Source organism: Esox lucius, chromosome 20 (genome assembly GCF_011004845.1).
Source record: "Esox lucius isolate fEsoLuc1 chromosome 20, fEsoLuc1.pri, whole genome shotgun sequence".
Lineage (NCBI taxonomy): Eukaryota > Metazoa > Chordata > Actinopteri > Esociformes > Esocidae > Esox > Esox lucius.
In genome coordinates this window covers 834,032-850,879 of record NC_047588.1, presented here as the reverse complement: position 1 = coordinate 850,879, position 16,848 = coordinate 834,032, and the positions used below count along the sequence as shown (strand labels likewise).

General features: G+C 39.7%; 1 protein-coding gene across 7 annotated transcripts in view; it reads right to left on the bottom strand.

Moving 5' to 3' along the window:
- phactr4b (phosphatase and actin regulator 4b) overlaps nt 1-16,848 on the bottom strand; it is a 126,586-nt gene that overhangs the window by 76,698 nt on the left and 33,040 nt on the right. The window contains exon 2 of one of the 7 annotated variants that reach the window (XM_034288740.1): nt 12,781-12,966. The exons of the other annotated variants lie outside the window; for them this stretch is intronic. The gene's annotated coding sequence lies outside the window, so the exon portion shown is untranslated. The remainder of the gene's footprint in view (nt 1-12,780; nt 12,967-16,848) is intronic. 7 annotated transcript variants of the gene reach the window in all.

Below are 16,848 nucleotides of genomic sequence, written 5' to 3'. Positions count from 1 at the left end.
TGGCCACTCTGCCATAAAGCCCAACTCTATGGAGCGTACAGCTTATTGTCGTCCTATGTACAGATACTCCAGTCTCTGCTGTGGAACTCTGCAGCTCCTCCAATGTTAACTTAGGTCTCTGTGCTGCCTCTCTGATTAATGCCCTCTTTGCACGGTCCGTGAGTTTTGATGGGCGGCCGTCTCTTGGCAGGTTTGCTGTTGTGCCATGTTCTTTACATTTGGTTAAAATAGATTTGATAGTGCTCCTGGGGATCATCAAATATTTGGATATTTTTCTATAACCTAACCCTTCTGTACTTCTTAACAACATTGTCCCTTACTAGTTTGGAGAGTTCCTTGGTCTTCATGGCAGTGTTTGGTTAGTGGTGCAACCTCTGAGGCCTTTCGAAAAAAGTGTGTATATATAATGACAGATCATGTGACACTTAGATCATTGACATCTGACATAATTTCACTAATTATGTGACTTCTGAAGGTTATTGGTTGCACCATAGCTTTTTATGGGCTTCATAACAAAGTGGGTGAATACATACGCACATGCCAATTTTCTAAACTATTCAAAAATAGTTTTATGCATATAATTTTCTCATTTCACTTCCCCAACTTACACTATTGTGTTCTGATCCATCACATAAAATTCAGATTTAAAAAACATTGTACTAAAGGCTGTAAGGTAACAAAATGGGTAAAAAGCCAAGGGGGGGGGGGGTGAATACTTTTGCAAGGCACTGTATGAAGGATTTTACACTCATGTGTTTTTTTTTGTTCTCCTCTGCCTGTCCAGGATTGTGAACATGACTCAAAAAAGTTGGGACAAGGCCATGTTTACCACTGTGTGGCATCCCCTCTTCTTTTTATAACAGACTGCAAACGTCTGGGGACTGAGGAGACAAGTTGCTCAAGTTTATGAATAGGAATGTGGTCCCATTCTTGTCTAATACAGGCTTCTAGTTGCTCAACTGTCTTAGGTCTTCTTTGTCGCACCTTCCTCTTTATGATGCGCCAAATGTTTTCTATGGGTGAAAGATCTGGACTGCAGGCTGGCCATTTCAGTACCCGGATCCTTCTTCTATGCAGTCATGACATTGTAATTGATGCAGTATGTGGTCTGGCATTGTCATGTTGGAAAATGCATGGTCTTCCCTGAAAGAGACGACGTCTGGATGGGAGCATATGTTGTTCTAGAACTTGGATATAACTGTCAGCATTGATGGTGCCTTTCCAGATGTGTAGGCTGCCCATGCCACACGCACTCATGCAACCCCATACCATCAGAGATGCAGGCTTCTGAACTGAGCGCTGATAACAACTTGGGTTGTCCTTGTCCTCTTTAGTCCGGATGACATGGCGTCCCAGTTTTCCAAAATGAACTTCACATTTTGATTCATCTGACCACAGAACACTTTTCCACAGTTCATTTTAAATGATCCTTGGCCAAGAGAAAACGCCTGCGCTTCTGGATCCTGTATAGATACAGATAATTTTTTGTCCTATAGAGTTTTAGCCGGCAACGGCGAATGGCACGGTGGATTGTGTTCACGGACAATGTTTTCTGGAAGTATTCCTGAGCCCATGTTGTGATTTCCATTACAGTATCTTTCCTGTATGTGATGCAGTGCCGTCTGAGGGCATCCAGTATGGTTTTCTGGCCTTGACCCATACGCATAGAGATTGTTCCAGATTCTCTGAATCTTTGGATGATATTATGCAATGTAGATGATGATAACTTCAAACTCTTTGCAATTTCTCTCTGAGAAACTCCTTTCTGATATTGCTCCAATATCTTTAGCCGCAGCATTGGGGGAATTGGTGATCCTCTGCCCATCTTGACTTCTGAGAGACACTGCCACTCTGAGAGGCTCTTGTTATACCCAATCATGTTGCCAAATGACATAGTAAGTTGCAAATTGGTCCTCCAGCTGTTCCTTATCTGTACATTTAACTTTTCCGGCCTCTTATTGTTACCTGTCCCAACTTTTTTGGAATGTGTAGCTCTCATGAAATCCAAAATGAGCCAATATTTGGCATGACATTACAAAATGTCTCACTTTCAACATTCGATATGTTATCTATATTCTATTGTGAATTCAATATAAGTACATGAGATTTGTAAATTATTCCATTCCTTTTTTACTCACAATTTGTACAGTGTCCCAACATTTTTCTAATCGGGTTTGTACTTAATACAATGTGATTTTCTGGATTTTTGTTTTAGATTCCATCACTCACAGTTGAAGAGTACCTATAAATTGGCAGTGTATCAAATAATTGTTTTCCCCACTGTATTTTAAACTAGTGAGCCAGTATCTAAAGTTAGAGGGAAGGGTAGAGGTGCTGGAGGAGGAGCAGGCTGAGGTTCAACCAGCAGGAGCTGGAAGACAGAGACAGATTCAACAAAGAGTGACAGCGGTGAGCAAGGTTTTGATTTGGGGATAATAGGAATGAAATCCTGGCCCACATTTTTTAGAACTTCAAGATATGGTTTTAAAATAATCACATAAAAAAAAGTTCTATGAGAATTGGAAGTTTCAAGAGGCTGGCTAGAAAATGATGCTCAGGCTGTGGTGATGACGTGTTCGGTGTGACACAAAATGCACAAAAGGGAATGCATTATTTTGGCCGGTAAAAAATATGCGTGGCTGGTGGATTATTTCATCTACCAGTCCCCTTGGCCGGTGAGACAAAAAGTTTATTTCGGACACTGGCATCAGAGCTGTAGGCCTATATATTACAGCCTTGTTGCGTTGGTTTTTTCCTCCATCCTTGCCTTCTCACGATTTATCCCCTTCTCACGACTTCCTTGAGCTGTAGGCTACTTGGCTATGCTGCTTGCACTCATCCAGCGTCTTCACGTTCTTATATATACAGACGTGCTGAAATTTGTTTGTACCCCTCCACAAAAAATTAAGAATGCTAAATGTTCCCTGAAATAACTTGAAAATGACAAAAGTAATTGGCATCCACCATTGTTTATTACATATTTAATAGAAATCAGACTGCTTTTTTTATTTTTTATTCAACATAATATTGTAAATAAGAAAACAAATGAAAATGGCATGGACAAAAATGATGGGACCGCTAAGCTAATATTCCATTGCACAACCTTTAGAGGAAATCACTGCAATCAAACGTTTTCTGTAGCTCTCAATGAGACTTCTGCACCTGTTAACAGGTAGTTTGGCCCACTCTTCCTGAGCAAACTGCTCCAGCTGTCTCAGGTTTGATGGGTGCCTTCTCCAGACTGCAAGTTTCAGCTCTTTTCATAGATGTTCGATTGGATTCAGATCAGGACTCATAAAAGGCCACTTCAGAATAGTCCAATGTTTTGTTCTTATCCATTCTTGGGTGCTTTTAGCTGTGTGTTTTGGGTCATTATCCTGTTGGAGGACCCATGACCTGCGACTGAAACCGAGCTTTCTGACACTGGGCAGTACGTTTCGCTCCAGAATGCCTTGAAAGTCTTGAGATTTCATTGTGCCCTGCACAGATTCAAGGCACCCTGTGCCAGGCGCAGCAAAGCAGCCCCAAATCATAACCGAGCCTCCTCCATGTTTCACTGTAGGTATGGTGTTCTTTTCTTTGAAAGCTTTGTTTTTTTGTCTGTGAACAAAGAGCTGATGTGACTTGCCAAAAAGCTCCAGTTTTGGCTCATCTGTCCAAACGACATTCTCCCTGAAGGATTGTGGATTGTCAATATGCATTTTAGCAAATTCCAGTCTGGTTTTATGTTTTTCTTTCAAAAGTGGAGTCTTCCTGGGTCTTCTTCCATGGGGCCCACTTTCGCTCAAAAAGCGACGGATGGTGCGATCAGAAACTGACGTACCTTCACCTTGGAGTTCAGCTTGCATCTCTTTGGCAGTTATCCTTGGTTCTTTTTCTACCATTCGCACTATCCTTCTGTTCGATCTGGGGTCGATTTTCCACTTGCGGCTGCGCCCAGGGAGGTTGGCTACAGTTCCATGGACCTTAAACTTCTTAATAATATTTGCAACTGTTGTCACAGGGACATCAAGCTGCTTGGAGATGGTCTTGCAGCCTTTACCTTTACCATGCTTGTCTATTATTTTCTTTCTGATCTCCTCAGACAACTCTCTCCTTTGCTTTCTCTGGTCCATGTTCAGTATGGTGCACACAATGATACCAACCAGCACAGTGACTACTTTTCTCCATTTAAATAGGCTGAATGACTGATTACAAGATTGGAGAATAGTTTGAAATATCACTATGATCCAGTTATTTATTGCCTTCTCTGAGGGGTACCAACAAATGTGTCCAGGCCATTTTAGAATATCTTTGTAGAATAAGCAATAATTCATCTCTTTTCACAGCTTTTTTGCTTTATTCTATGACATACCAAAGGCATTCAAGTATACATGATAAAATAGTTTTCAATTTCATCACTTTTCAAGAGGAATGCAGCATTATTTCAATGAGCTGTAGGGGTACCAACAAATGTGAGCATGTCTGTATATTGTTATAGAGTTAAATATGTAAATTGCATTTTTCTACAGTGTAAATTGCATATAAAATGTTGTTGGGGACAGTAGCCTACATACCCTAATCTAATCGTCTTTCTGTCTCAAACTCTATTGAAATAAATCTGTTATCTTACTAGACGTCATCTGAAACATTAACAAAATGTTATGTGGACTGGATGTAGTTTAAGCGTTATTATGTTTTATTTAAATATTTTTACATGCTTGGGAGTAAAAGAGAAGTAGGATGCACTTGTTTTTCCAACCTACTCATCTACGTGACGTCATGACCGGTAAGGTCCTGTTTTGCAAGTTTGCCAGATCATTGACAGTTAACCGTGGAATCCGTACAAATGCCATATCTTCTATACAACCCTGTAAATCGACATCTGTAAATCGACCTGCCCAAACCTATTAAAAGCAGCCCAATTAGGGGGGAAACCTACCTATCTGGCAACACTGTCAACATGAAAAAAGTTTCCTCCTACGGTCACATTCAGTGCAGTACATCGCTGGTATGCTATTTAGCGTATAAGTGTAAAATTGTGTTTTACTATGCTGATACACAGAGGCGGTGCAAGATTTTGGTAAGACCTTTGAGCTTTATATGCAGGAAAATCCCTGCTATAGGGCATTTGATCATAGCACAACTACTTTATGTACTGATGTCGCTTATCTAATTACAGCGCTATCGTACCAAGGTAAGATCAGGTACAGTAGATTGCATCAGCATGCGGTAGATTGGGTCAAGCTATGATGGCACTATTCCAAAGCATGGGGGAGCCAAAAGGCAACAAATTCTATTATTTCTCAAAAATATTTTCTGAACAATAGTTGCACACAATATTTACAATGTTCCTAACATTACAGCTCCTAACATAACAGGTTTAATTCAAAAGCAAAATGTTTCCAGTTGCATCTTAATCACTGCCATAAAAATGATGTGTTTTTATAAAGAAACACTAACAGCCTATACAGAAATAAATATTATTTGTTTAAATACTTGAATTATCTTAGGAAATAATATAATACAAAGCAAAGCTATTTGCTTTGATCATGGTTTTGAAGTAGAGTATGGTAGAAGGACGCATATCATGACAATTCCCGAAATTACTTTAAAATGAGCAGTAGGCTATATTGTATTCTCTCCTAATTTGGCAGACTACATTTAAATTTCACTTACTGATTTTTTTCCTTTCTACAAGGCTGAATAACGCTTGAGAATTAGAATTCAGTTGTTGGAAAAACAAAATTATTATATCCTTATTATGACGGGTTTTCTCTGTTGACTATAAGACCAAGCACAAACTATAAAACCCAAACATATGATACTGTATTTTCTGCTTCAACACCACTATATTATTTCAACAAATAACCAAATCCAAGATTTACACTATTCTAGAACCGCCAGGCATACACACCCCTACTATTTTTGTGGTTTAGCATCGTTAGCATTCAAAAAAACTAAATTACAGTATTTGTTTGTTTTAAATGTCAAATTAATTTGAGGAAAACAATAATGTGTTTGTATTTCAGGTCTTATGATAGGAATACAATAATAACAAAAACTTCAAAGAACACAAACTATAGCATTTTAATTTGTTTATTAGGCTCTACAAACCAATTAAATTAAAATACACCACATGTATGATAAACGTCTTAACCGGTTTTAAGAGCCCACACTCCACTCTAATTGACCCCTTTACAATCTATTCCATTATAAGAATTCTGAATGGATGTTTTATATCTCAGGTATTATGTAATACATTAGGCTTTAGGTCAAATTGGCTGATACATTTCTTTGAATAGTCATAAATGACTGCCACTCTCTTCCCTTTGCGTATATATAACACGGGTTCACACTTCACAATTTCGTGCTATGTATACGCCAAAGTCCTTTTTTGCGTGCAGTGCAGACGCAATCTCCTCCCATGAAGAACTATGGTGAATAAATGCGATATTAAAGCTTTACCTTTACCCTTTGACATTCTTTCAAGAAAAAAGTACATCTACGGCTTTTAAACAATTAGTCAATCTTTGGGAAATCCGTGCCTCGATGATGGTGACGTCAAATAGGTTTCAGTTGGTGCGTGTCAATGACACAATTTTATTGACCATTATTATTAATGGTAGGAGATCGCGTCTCAACTGCACGCAAAAAAGGACTTTGGCGTATGCATAGCACGACATTGTGTGAACCCGTGGTATATGTACGCAAAAGGAAGAGAGCGGGTTGGCCATTAGTTTTTGATACTTTGATAGTTTTTTGTTTTGGCTACACTCAAATGATTAAACAACATAGTCTAAGCCTATAACTTGTATTTGTAAAATGATTTATGAAACATGAGAACAAAATATAAAGTGTTTCCGATACACAGTCAATCGGCTGCCAAAAAAATTAAGTGCTCAGAATTTTTAAGGAACATTTTGCCTATAAAATTTATAAAATAAAATAGTAACTAATAGTAACTAATCTATATATTTTTTATAGTATATATTATAGTAATAGTCTTATCATGCAGCCAATAATAAACAAAATATAGATTATTTTAAATGGAATACATTGCAAATAAGGTGCTTTCAAATATGAAGTGCTCTGCATTACACCAACTAAAACAATGCACAAACACTGAAAGGCTAAAAAATTATAACGGCATTAAACTCACCTAAAGGATTATTAGGAACACCTGTTCAATTTCTCATTAATGCAATTATCTAATCAACCAATCATATGGCAGTTGCTTCAATGCATTTAGGGGTGTGGTCCTGGTCAAGACAATCTCCTGAACTCCAAACTGAATGTCAGAATGGGAAAGAAAGGTGATTTAAGCAATTTTGAGCGTGGCATGGTTATTGGTGCCAGACGGGCCGTTCTGAGTATTTCACAATCTGCTCAGTTACTGGGATTTTCACGTAAAACCATTTCTAGGGTTTACAAAGAATGGTGTGAAAGGGGAAAAACATCCAGTATGTGGCAGTCCTGTGAGCGAAAATGCCTTGTTGATGCTAGGGGTCAGGAGAATGGGCAGACTGATTCAAGCTAATAGAAGAGCAACTTTGACTGAAATAACCTCTCGTTACAACCGAGGTATGCAGCAAAGCATTTGTGAAGCCACAACACGCACAACCTTGAGGCGGATGGGCTACAACAGCAGAAGACCCCACCGGGTACCACTCATCTCCACTACAAATAGGAAAAAGAGGCTACAATTTGCACGAGCTCACCAAAATTGGACAGTTGAAGACTGGAATAATGTTGCCTGGTCTGATGAGTCTCGATTTCTGTTGAGACATTCAGATGGTTGAGTCAGAATTTGGCGTAAACAGAATGAGAACATGGATCCATCATGCCTTGTTACCACTGTGCAGGCTGGTGGTGGTGGTGTAATGGTGTGGGGGATGTTTTCTAGGCACACTTTAGGCCCCTTAGTGCCAATTGGGCATCGTTTAAATGCCACAGCCTACCTGAGCATTGTTTCTGACCATGTCCATCCCTTTATGACCACCATGTACCCATGCTCTGATGGCTACTTCCAGCTGGATAATGCACCATGTCACAAAGCTCGAATCAATTTCAAATTGGTTTCTTGAACATGACAATGAGTTCACTGTACTGAAATGGCCCCCACAGTCACCAGATCTCAACCCAATAGAGCATCTTTGGGATGTGTTGGAACGAGAGCTTCTTGCCCTGGATGTGCATCCCACAAATCTCCATCAACTGCAAGATGCTATCCTATCAATATGGGCCAACATTTCTAAAGAATGCTTTCAGCACCTTGTTGAATCAATGCCACGTAGAGGCAGTTCTGAAGGCGAAAGGGGGTCAAAAACAGTATTAGTATGGTGTTCCTAATAATCCTTTAGGTGACTGTATATAGCCACTTCTTTTCCAAGTTGTTTCATTCATAGAAGGACAATGTGCCTGTTTTTGTGGTTCACAGTGAACAAATGTATTATTTTCTGGGTATCCAACGCTTTTGTTCTTTTGGGGTAGATGGACAGCAATGAAGTTCCAGTTTCGCGCATCTCCCACATTGTTCCTTAGATGCAATCAGTTGTAAAGTTCACTGAATCGTGAGTGCCAATTGTTGTTATTCAGCATGGTGGGAAACTTGACTTGGGTTGACCTGAGAATTTCACAACTGTGCAAACTGTGCATAGGTGGGCGCAACCATTTAGAAAAGCAAACTTATGTCTTCCATTACAAATAATGCAATGTATGTTTGTATTAAAAAATTGAATCATTAAAAAAAGTATTCACGACTTGCCATCTTTTTCATCATTAAACCATGACCATCTTTCAAAATGTTTACTCCCCAAATATTTACCCCTCATTAACCTTTTCACGCGTGAGTTTCAAATATTCCTTACCGACCCCCCAGCGTGAGTTTTTTTGCGCGTGACTTCAGTACTCTCTCCAGCATTTGAACTCATGCCAGCATTTGAACAGTCACCTTGCTAGGTAAGGAACACTACATGCATTGCATTGCAAGCTTCTCTCGTTGACTCAAATTCTAAGAGCTGCAAAAGTTGGTTGATTTATAACTGTAGCTAGCTAGAAAACATCAGCTAACGGCTAGCAAACGTCAGCTACCCGCTAGCTAACAAATCGTGACCAGTAATTCAGTGCAGTGAAAATGAATAAACTATATAAAATGCATACAACGGGTGACGTAACTTCTAGAAAGTTTTTGCAATGGTTTTGATCGGTAGTAGTCGCTAATATAATTTTTGTGTATTAGTGTTGGCTGTCTGTTGGTACGTAAGTAACACTTCTTGTCCCGATTTGAATGCTTTCTACCTGGTTAATATCATAGTATGGTCTTGAAACAATTACAATCAGGAAATAAAGTTATAAACACAGTTTGAGCTAAATGTGAGTAAATAACAGTGCGGTCTGACCAGCCATTGTTACGTTACTTGTAGCTAGGCATGCTAATGGTGCGTTCTAAACAAGACGTTCTAATCACACCAGTGTGATCGTACCCTTCAGGGACCACTCTAGCCTGATCACACTGGTGTGACCGTACGTGTCAAACGCATGTGAAACCATCAGTGAGGACAGTCAAAGTGTGGCCAGAAGGCTCAGACTCACATCTACAGCACCAGTTTCAAACACACAGACCGGAGTTCATTTGCCACTCAAGCCACCCCTGACTCCCATACGGACACATATGCTTCCTCCATTCTGGATTACATCAACATCTGCACCAACAATGTCACCACCCATAAACTAATAAAGACCTTCCCCAACCAGAAGCCGTGGATGAACAGAGAGGTCTGACAACTGCTTAAGGCACGCAACGCTGCTTTCAGATCTGGCGACGCAGAGGCCTACAGCTTATCCAGGGCCAATCTGAAAAGGGGCATCAAGGTGGCTAAAAATGACCATAAACTGCGGATCGAGGAACACTTCCACAACAACCCCGACGCATGTGGCAGGGCATCCAAGCCATCACTACAGGCCAAAGAACCCTACCCCACAGCCAACAACGTCTCCTTCACCGATCAGTGAAACAGGTTCTATGCACACTTCGACAGGGACAACAAAGAGCCAGCTATTAAAGCTGAACTCCCCCAAGACGCCCACCCCCAGACAATCCTCCTCAAAAGTGTCATCTGCACTGAGCAGGGTGAATGCACGCAAGGCTGCTAGTCCCAATGGCATCCCTGGATGTGTGCTCTGAGTATATGCTGGGCAACTGGCCGAGGTCTTTACCAACATTTTCAAATGTCACGGGCCCAGGCGGCAGTCCCAACGTGCTTCAAGATCGCAACTATTGTGCCAGTGTCAAAGCAGTTGACCGAGTCTAGCCAGAATTACTTTCATCTGGTTGCAATCACCCCTACAATCACAAAGTGCTTCGAAAGACTAGTTCGGGCCCACCCTAACACTGGAGCCCTACATAGCTAAAAAATATGCCCCCCTATTATCGGCCACCATCCTCAATTATTGGCCACCTGACTATTTTGTTAAATTACTTTTTATTTGTATTACAAATGACAGATCATGGTCTTCTCTGAAGTGTCTATTAGAAAGTTTTAGCTAGCTTTCTTGCCTTCCGGTAAAGAAAATAGACTGATCACTTCATTACATGACATCTGGTCTGTCGCACAAGTCGAATTTCACAAATTGCATAAAAACATTTTAAACTCCATACATTTCTATATGGGCTAGCTGAAAGGATATAGTGATTAGCAAAACGTACCATTCCTTTCCAGTGCATTTACATTTTGATCTGATTGGATCTATACAAACAGACACATTTATAAACTGAAAACCTTTAGAGACAATTTACCAATTTTCTTACACCATATTCCTACTTAATCTGCCAAAATCACACTAGTGGGTCAGGCGTTAATCTGTACCAGTGGTGAGCCGTCAGGGCCTGTAAGGCCTTCTATGCTGGAAGAATCAGATTTTCTTTTATTATTATATATATATTTTCATTAACACTATATGTATTTTACAAAGTTCATTCCCATCAGTCTAATGTAATTTCAATGCTACTCTCTCCATCAGTTGTGCTGCTTCTAATGGAGCTCATCTAAATTAAAGCTTTCATCCCATCAGATTTTTCACCTGTGCTGTCTCTGGGTAAACTGGAGGCCTTCATAATTTGAAGTGAATCCCCTTTTGCTGTTGAAGCGAATGGGTCCATGTTATTGATTGTCATATTAATTAACCAATCAGATTGAATTTGTCGTGTTGGGCGTATTTTTTGACACACTGGAGCCTTCTAGCTGGCCTAGCCTTATGTCAGCATTTGTAGTGTTTTTGATAGGAGTGGCAGTAAAAACTAGCTGACACCTGAAAGTTTTCAACCAGCTGACACCTGGTTGAAACTAAACATTTTTTGCTGTAGTGCTTTAGATTTGTTGTTTAGATATTTACTTTTGGCAGAATGGCAGATGGAGGAAAAGGAACAAATTTGGTGGAGAATTTACAAAAAAATAAGTATATTTTCCAAAAAACAAAGGAGGATGGAATTGGTCTTCAAACAATAAGCAGCTTTGGTAAGTCTGATGGATTTTTATGGATTTTTACTAGCAGGCCTTTGGGGTGCTAAGTGTTTTTGTATTCAGTATTTAGAACTGAAACAAAGCAGGAGGAGATCAATAAGCAGACAAACTTAATCCTGGTGCCGGACCTGTTAATAGCTATTATTATTGCTTGCTTTAGATTGTTGCTGCTGTTATGAATCATTTTCAGATTCAGTGGCCTAGCTGGCTGGCTGGCTGTGCCTTTGAGTGTGTGGTGGCATACGTGGGTGTTTAGGCCCAGCAGCTTGGCTGGAATTACTAACTGCGTGTCCACCAAAAAAAATACCTGGAACTTTGAGTCCCAGGAACTGCTACTCAAGAACTAAAGGGAACCTATAGCCCATTGTTGTGTGTGTTTCCACCGCGGTCTAAAGACCTGCGAAGATTAGGCAAATGAGTCCTCTGACGTAACCATACCAGCCAACAGTAACCATGGAGAAGATTCAAGTTGTGTTGATCATGATTTATTGGTTTGCAAATGTGGTCATTGAGTCAATGGTGGATAAGAGATGAGCAGTAGTAGCAAATCCGATTCAAAATGTGCAAAATGCTAGACGAGTTGCAATACAATTACAGCAAACATGGAGACTGACCATGAGATGACTGAGACAGATTCAAAAAACAAAATGGTAAGATTTTCTTAGTAGACCTATATATGTTTAAGTAAATCACAGTTGGAAATAATGTTATTGTAAACTACATCGACTTGTTATTGGCATCTTTTTGTGTGTGTTTCAGATATGCAAGTATTGCAGAATGCGTTGTGTTTCTCAACGGAGTGGTGAGAAACCATGGTTCCAACTTTCACAGAGGCCCAGTGGATAAAGATTTTCCGTATGTCTAAAGACACGTTTCTATACCTGTGCTTTCGATTGCAACCATAACTGGAGAGACATGACACTGCTGTTGTGAAACCATTCAAAAAAAGGATCACCATTGCACTGTGGAAACCTGTGACCAAAATAATTTCTCATTTGGAGTCGGCATTACTATGGTGTGTCACTGTAAACTATTTCTGCAAATGTTTTTGGCAGACTGAAGGGCAGATGGAGATGCTTGTTAAAACAAAATGACTGCAACATACACAAGGTCAAATCCATGGTGACAGCATGTTGTGTTACAGCATAGAATTACTATTGAATAATATTGATACATGAGTGTAATATACTTATGAATGGTGGCATAGCAAACTTCAACTACGTAGTGAGAATTAAAAAAATATAGCAAGAAGATAAAGCAATAATATACATTACTGTACATGGTTAATGTACATAACATGGTTTCTTCCGCCTGAGACTCCAGGAATGCCAACTCTCGACTCCATATCGCTCTTTACGCGGCTCTCCTCAGCCTGACTATTTCCTTAGTTTAACAGCTGCATACTAAGGAAATAGTCGTCCATATCCCTCAGCGTGTCAAGGAAGTCTGTCTCTTTTCCTCTTTCCTAAGAAAAATAAACACACTCCAATAAATTAATAATACACATGCCGACTGCATAGCCAACAGCAGATTTGAAAAATAACTTGTACCGAGTAATCTGTTGTCAATGTTTAGTGATTATTAGAGACATACAAATGTTAACTAGCATGTAATTAATTATAATTTCTGAAATTCCATTGACTACTATTTGCAGCTAGTTGGTTAGCAATGTGGCTAAAAAATACAACCCCTATTATCGGTCACGGTCCTCTGTTATTGGCCACCTTACTATTTTGTTCAATAATGTTTTATTTCCCCTTTATTTGTGTTACAAAATGCCTGATCACAGTTTTACTTACATGTCTACTAGAAAGTTTTAGCTACCTCTCAAGCCTTCTGGTGAAGAAGGAAAAAAAGACGGATCACTGATAAATTTAAGTTGATGCCTATATGATGACGTCCAGCAACGCATCTAGATGGTCAAACCACTTGCTCCACCGGTCAGAGTCGCTTCTGTTATTGTGATCCTTGAGCTTCTACTAATCTTGTTTTTATTTTTTAACCTTCTCTCGGTTTCCCGGTGTGAAAAATGTTCAGCTCATTTAACTTGCAGGGTATTTTCGTGAACACCTTATTATTACGGATTGCCATTTCCAATTCCCACTGTATTTGGTCTTCAGCATAAACACAATGAGGCCTGGACTTTGTTGTCGGTCCATCTGTTGTTCGATTTCTTCTCCATAAAAAGGTTATTCTGTTTGTAAGCACAATTTACTCCTTTACTACGCTGAAGATGGCTGCAGACATTTACAAATGGCGGTTGAAAACCTTTATGAGTAATGTGATGGAAATTCCAATGTATTGACACTCGGAGTAAGGGACACAGAGACAAAGTTCTCTTTGTACATTATTTTATTAATTATTATGCACAGAGACTATTATGAGAGACGCGTCAACCGCTTACACAAACATAATCGTCTGAGGAGCCTCTAACTCCATACATGAACAATCCGTATTTATTACATAGAAAAGGGGTGTGGTAAGATGCTGCCATCGGTCTTGTCACAAGAGTTTACCCAAAGGGCGGGCTGTCCCCCCACCTTATCCTTCTCAACTCCTGAGGAGACACAATGTCTGGATAGTCAACAGAGACACTAAAGGGTTATACAGATTTACGAGTACCCCTCTAATCCACCCGTGCCGGTCAAGGATGTCTCCTATTCAAACACCAGACCCCTCTCGGCATCTTTAACTAGTAACTCATTCATCCATGTATATGACGACAAAGAATACATCCTTCTTCTAGGCAGGAGGACATGGCCCAAATACCTAATAATCCTCTGATATTATACAGACATGTGTGTCACAATCAAAGAACAGATTTACATACCAGCCAATAGAAAGACAGACATTTCTCAAATGCACCTTAGTTCAAAATTTCCATAACAGTAAACTCTACTACTCGACCAATCAGAAATGTTCAGCACCGCAAGAACCGCCAGCCCCACCCCAAAAGTTCTGGTACTCTGGGAAAGTCCTACCTCCCGAGCAAGGACTGTTTTGCGGGTAAAATGCAGTTCCTGGTTCTAGACCCTGGTTCCTGCGGTGGAAATGCAGCGAGTTCCTGGAAAAGTTCCTACTTCCTGGGTATAGTTCCTGCAATGGAAACACGGCTTCTAAGGAAGCCCGAATCCTGATTGTGTTATTCCCCCCAGCATTTTTGCTTGCTTCTTGGTCGTATGAGTAAATGTGACTAGTTGTTGTTTGTTTTTGTTTATTTGGCAATTACATTGATTTGGGCTATGCCATGGCTACATGTGATGCAGCATCCTGTCATACTGAGTTCGATAAAGGTTGTCGTGAATTGGATTAATTTAAAAATGAAGATGATTTAGATTAAATTAAACTTTGTCACTGAACAGTACAAGAAATGAATTTAGCATCTAACCAGAAGTGCAAATCGAGGAGGGAAGAAAATAGGTCTTCCCTCCTCTACGTAAATATATAAAGTATTTACAAATATTAAGCATATTACCAGTGGAATGTGTAGATGTGCAATGAGGCAAATCCAGCACAAATGGCAATACTAAATAAGGCAATAAGGTGGACATTTTACAGTATTAGGTATCATGTAGGTTACAAGAGGGGTAATAGTTGTTTGGGTAAAAATGGTAATTTCAAAATGGCATTCAAGATGTGCAAAAGAGGCAGGAGTGATGTACTAAGGTAGCAGGTGCACCCGAGATGCAGAGATAGCAGCAGTGAGGTCCCTAGGTAGACATGGATGTGTAACGATTGTAAGAATGCAAGCACAATGGCAATTTTAAATGTGCAAAGAGGCAAAATTGAATGTACAAGGTGTCTGCGCAACTGAAATGCAGGGTTAGCAGCAGTGAGGTTCCTGAGGTAGACATTAGGGGTGGGTATTGGCAAGTACCTTGCGATACGATATATAACACAATACACATGTTACGTTTCAATAGATCACAATTCAACACAATATAAGGCTATATACTTGAAAGGTCAATCTTTAGCAACTCCTAATGAACCACTAACTTCTAAATTTAGACCCCCTTTAGACCCCAGTTTACGGTTCTATTGCGACTGTTTCTGGTGGAAGTATGCATCCGTGCATGTGTTTTGGGTCACGATAGACAAACATTTGCTGGCTACAACATACAGTAGTTACGTTATAGTAAGCCTTAACTGGAACTGTATACGGTTATATTGTGACTGTTTCTGGCATGGAAAAGTTAATCTTCAGTCTTGCTAGCAATTGCTCAATTCTTAAGATTATTCCTAGTACGTTAGTAGATACTAGTATGACTATTACTGGCTAATCAGCTGTTAAAATGGCCAGTGGCAAAAGCAATACAGTTCATAGACGCTATGGTGAAGGTAAACTTTATAAGAAACGTTAGTCAGTTTAACACAATCTTCAATGGAGTCTAGCGACTGCTGAAACGTGTAATGCCGTGGCATAGTGGTTAAAGACAGTGCCTCATGTGGAATTACTAATTTCGGGTCTATTGAGAGCAACAACATTTACTTATTATGTATGTCATTCACAAATGGCCAAAAACAGCCAGTGGCAAAAGAGGATTTGTTCAGGATAGACACAAGAGGCTATACTGACACCTGACAAATGTACAGCTCCATAGTGTAGTGGTTAATGACACAGCCTTACACGTGGGAGACCCGGGTTTGAATCTCAGGCTGAACTAGGCTTGCCTGGATTCTTGTTCAATATTATTAATGTCACTTATAGACAAACAATGCATGTGCTTAAACAAGGAGACTGGATCTATGCACTGGCATTGAAATCAACTCGTTAGCCCTGGGAGAGACTAACAAAGACGTGACGTTTTAGCAGCCTATTTACTTGGGGAAAAGGATGTTGTATTTTTCCCAAAACTCCTCGGTTTTTCTATAGCTTATTCTTGGACAACTGATGCATGTGCTTGAACTATGAGTCTGGACCTATACACCAGCGTTTGAATTAACGCCTTTTCGTAGCCTATTCACTAGGCGAAAACTCCTCTCAGTGTTAGGCCTTGTGGATCTTTTGTTCATCTGGTTGCCTTTTCACTACCCATTAAGTGTAATTGTTCTTTTTGTATGCTTTTATTATTTTTATTTGTACAGTTATGGTAACAGATGATCTCCTCCTCCATACACTCGTATGTTGAGTGTAAATATTATGCCAAAAAAAAATCACATTAAACGAAGTTGAAGAAGAATTTGACTGATAGCATTTTTTATTCTTCAGATATTCTAGAAATACCGCGATAATATCGTTACCATGTACTCTTTTGGCCACGATAATCCTATAGTGGCCCATAACTTTTGGCCCGTAATTCCTGTAATGAAAATCTGATATGGTGACAGTCCTTTTTGCAGAAGAATC